This window comes from Panthera pardus, unplaced genomic scaffold, assembly GCF_024362965.1.
Source record: "Panthera pardus isolate Hobbes unplaced genomic scaffold, ASM2436296v1 HiC_scaffold_16, whole genome shotgun sequence".
Classification (NCBI taxonomy): Eukaryota; Metazoa; Chordata; class Mammalia; order Carnivora; family Felidae; genus Panthera; species Panthera pardus.
The window spans coordinates 82,822,502-82,827,064 of record NW_026526721.1 but is presented as its reverse complement, the minus strand read 5'-3'; the positions used below and the strand labels follow the sequence as shown (position 1 = coordinate 82,827,064).

Genomic DNA, 4,563 nt, shown 5'->3' with positions numbered 1-4,563 from the left:
CAGAGCCTAAAAGGAAGCGGCTGGCAAAGGAAAAATGTGGCTTGCAGAGTCCCGGTCCCTGCATCACAAAGCAGAATATAGAAGAGTGGGTTTGAGGCTAAGAGCCAATAGCTTAATAACTGGCACAGTGCTGAATAACTGTTAGTTATTCTTATTAATCACTAGCATCAGAACTTTTATTTTCATTTTCCATATATTTTTATAGTATAGTAAGGAAAAGTTGCAACAAAATATTTAACTGAGCAAACATACTAGCTATGCTGCTAATGCTGTCCTGATGGCTGGTGGGCTGGAACATCACCATGCTGCAGCTCACATTCATTTGTTCAATGACATCCAGCACTGTATCAGTGGCCTTCCTATGGGAGGCCAAGGTGTAATATACACGGTGTGCAAGAAAACCAAAAATCTGGAAGCCAAGTTGTCACTGAGTGTTTTCTCCATTTTATGGCTGAGAAGATGAACATTCAGAAGGAGAAGTTGTTTGACCAAGGTCACACAGCTAATAGGTGACAGAGCATTGACTTGAACAGAGGTCTGATTCTCTGTGCCTCAATTCCTTTATCTGCCAAATGAAGATAACAATATCTATCCAATAGAGCTGTTATGAGGATTAAATGAGATAATATGTGTAGTGTGCATAACACAGACACAACCTGGCATGTTGTAAGAGCCTTAAAAAAGTTGGCTACATCTGGGGCTTTTTCTACCATAGCAGGCTACCCTGTTACATGCACTCGTCAAAACTTTACAGTATTTGGAGGTCAGAACTATAAAGAATAGAGATGGAGTTGAGAATAAAATTCCTTAAAAAATTATTTTATTATATTTGCTATCAAATCTTTCTGAGGGCAATCATCCCTTTTAGACTCCCATGAACTACAGACAAATATTTATTGAGCACCAACCATGTGGTAATTACTGGAGATACAACACTGAGACACAGAGAGCCTCATCTTCAAGTGTCTCATCAACTACTTGAGAAATCAGTCAAGCAATGATGACACAACCAGGGCTATGACCAAGGACATATAGCCCCCTAAGTATAGGAGCCCCCTAACAGGGAAACCTGATGTAGACTTGAGAAAGTCAGGAAAAGCTTTCATGGAAAAAGCCACATTTAAGATGAAATCTGAAGCACAAATAGGAGATTGGTGAGCACTTAAAATATAAGGAAAACATGAGAAGCCTAGGGCAAGAGGGAGGAAGGAATATTCAAAGAATGGAAGGAAGCTGACTATGGCATGGAAATTGGGGTGGGCAACAGACAAAGCTGAAAAGACCCCCAGCACCTGTTCCTCCAGGGCTTTGTGAGCCACAGGACCCTGGACATTAACTAGAGGCAGTATAGGGCCTCTGTAGGCTTTTAGCAAGTAAGGGACAATTAGATGTGCACTTTATGAAGATCAGCTCGAATGTTATGTGGAAAATGGCTTTGAGTGAGGTAAAAAGGAAGGTAAGGAAATGAGAAAGCTGCTACCTGCCAGCAAGCCAAGTGAGAGATGATGGAGGTCTGAGGGATGTATCCCTAAGGGTGGAGAAAAATGAATGGATTCAAGTAGCATTTAAAAGGTAGAGCCGTCTTTTACCAAAACCATCAACATGGGCTGCATTTGCACCAAAACCATGAAGAAGGTGCCCAGGTCATCATGGAGAAGTACTACACGTGCCTGGGCCATGACTTCCACACCAACAAGTGCGTGTGAGAGGAGATCGTCATTATTCCCAGCAAGAAGCTCAGCAACAAGATAGCAGGCTTGTGTCACACAACTGATGAAATGGATTCAGAGAGGCCCAGTGACAGGTATCTCCATCAAGCTGCAGCAGGAAGAGAGAGAAAGGAGAAGTAATTATGTTCCTGAGGTCTCAGTCCTGGATCAGGAGATCATTGAAGTAGATCCTGACACTAAAGGAAATGAAACTTAGACTTCGGCAGTCTATCTAAACTTCAGGTCACCCAGCCTACAGCTGGGATGAATTGACTTCAAAATACCACATGGAACCATTTAAATCTTTCTGCTGTGCTGTAACATCTTTAATAAACCCTGGACAACAATCAATCAATCAATCAATCAATAAAAACTGAAAAGTAGAGCCAACAGGATTTGGTAGGTAATGAGAAGTAAGGAGTGAGGGGCAAGAGAAACAAGAAAAGAGAGAAATAAAGGAAAATGCCCAGGTTTCTACTTTGGGCAACTAGATGGATGGTGATACCCTTTACCAAGACAGGGGGCACGAAGGCAGAGCAGGGCTGACGCAGTAGCTGATGAGCTTAGATATAGGTTTAGGGTTGAGTTTAAAGTATAAAGGGGTCATCCAGATGGAGATGATCTGTACATAACTGCAAACCATCACATCTTTTTCCATTTCAACCGTTGACCGAGCAGCTGAGCTATGAATCAACCAATAAGTGCCTTGAGTACCACCTACTATCTAGAATATTATTAGCCTCGGGGCGCCTGGGTGGCTTGGTTGGTTAAGCGTCCGACTTCGGCTCAGGTCATGATCTCACGGTCCGTGAGTTCGAGCCCCGCGTCGGGCTCTGTGCTGACAGCTCAGAGCCTGGAGCCTGTTTCAGATTCTGTGTCTCCCTCTCTCTCTGCCCCTCCCCTGTTCATGCTCTGTCTCTCTCTGTCTCAAAAATAAATAAATGTTAAAAAAAAAAAAAATAGAATATTATTAGCCTCTTGTTTTAATAACCAATAAGTTTTAATTTTCTCCCCTTTCAAAATGCACCCTAAGTGAGAACAGGACGTGGGTGCAACCAATAGATAATTACATACATACTACAAACTCTGTTTAAATTGAGACAAACCCAAATCAAATTTTTGCTCTTTATTTTGCTACCACCAACAAGGATAGAGGGTCCATGGGGCGCCTGGGTGGCTCAGTTGGTTAAGCGGCGGACTTCAGCTCAGGTCATGATCTCGCGGTCCGTGAGTTCGTGAGTTCGAGCCCTGCGTCGGGCTCTGTGCTGACAGCTCAGAGCCTGGAGCCTGTTTCAGATTCTGTGTCTCCCTCTCTCTGACCCTCCCCCGTTCATGCTCTGTCTCTCTCTGTCTCAAAAATAAATAAACGTTAAAAAAAAAATTAAAAAAAAAAAAGGATAGAGGGTCCAGTTTTTGTAGTGTCATCCTGTCTTACTGTTCTTCACAAAACTAAACACTAAGGAATGGAACACAAGTTATTTGCATTTTTATTCTTGAAAAGAGAATCTTAAACTTTACAACATCGAATCAGATTTTTTCATCTAAGAATGTGGCCAGTTTAGAATCAGTAAACATTATAGCTAAAACATTTAAATAAGTGGTTATTTTTCATTCAGAAATCCCTAAGTACAAGGTTACTCAGGTTCTTTTCAACACATTTTGGCCAGTGTCAGAAGATATGTAAGTACAATTCTGGTCTCCTTCACAAAATCAAGTAGCATCCGCAGCACGGGGGTAAGTGGTGAAGTTTTTCAGGTCTAAGTTTCAGGTGTAAGCTGCTTTCCATGGAAAGAGAGGTGGCCAAACCCAGGACAGAACCTCTAGTGGGACTACACCTTTGAAGACTGAAAAAACAGGAAAGCCACAGCCCACCCAATCCAAAGGAACCATATATATTGGGAGGAATTCAAAAACACCATTTCCTCCAAGAATCCTTCCTTCATCCTACTCAGGCCGGTTTAGATGTGTCCCAAATTTGTTCACAGAGAACCTGGAGCATTTCTGCCATGGCACCTGACACCCTTTATTAGAAACATCTATTACAGTAACCATTCCTGTATTACACATATTGATATGCAACATGAGGGCAGAAACTATGTCTTGGATATTTGTATCTCCTGCATGTCAGGCACAGCCGATATTCAGTAAAATCTGATAAATAAAATAGTGAATGGCCTACACACGTTTCTCAGGCAGCTCTATCATCAATAAAGTCACTTGAATGTTGAGGGTTAAATACAAATAAACATGTAATTCTATAAAATCTCATTGACTCTTAGCTCTTCTTACTAACACAAAACACAGCTCCCTGAAAAGTTATTTTAAAGAAGGCATTGTTTTAGATGGATCCCCAAATAAATATGGTTTTGTCTCTGGTCAGCCATTGTATGAAATTTGTCCTGGTCTACCTCCACAGAGCACCATTCATACTTAATTCCAACTTATATTTTTAAAAATATGTTCATGCTCTGTCTCTGTCTCAAGAATAAATAAACATCAAAAAAATTTTTTTTAATTTTTTTAATGTTTATTTTTTAGAGAGACAGAGACAGCACAAGCAGGGGAGAGGCAGAGAAAGGGGGAGACACAGAATCTGGAGCAGACTCCAGGCTCTGAGCTGTCAGCACAGAGCCCGACGCGGGGCTCAAACCCACGAACCGCGAGATCATGACCTGAGCCGAAAACAGATGCTTAACCAACTGAGTCACCCAGGCACCCCAAATATATTTATTGAGTGCATACTCTATGGTAAGCACTGTGTTAAAAGCAAGATATGCAGCACTGAAAATGAAAGAACCAGGCCCATGCCCTCATGGAGCTTATGGTCTGGTGTCTACCCCTCACCTCCGAAACT

At 41.8% G+C, this 4,563-nt stretch overlaps 1 pseudogene; it reads left to right on the top strand.

The window, feature by feature from the left end:
• The first annotated feature begins 1,602 nt into the window (after positions 1–1,602).
• Positions 1,603–1,982, top strand: LOC109275206 (40S ribosomal protein S17-like; annotated as a pseudogene).
• The last annotated feature ends 2,581 nt before the right edge of the window (positions 1,983–4,563 follow it).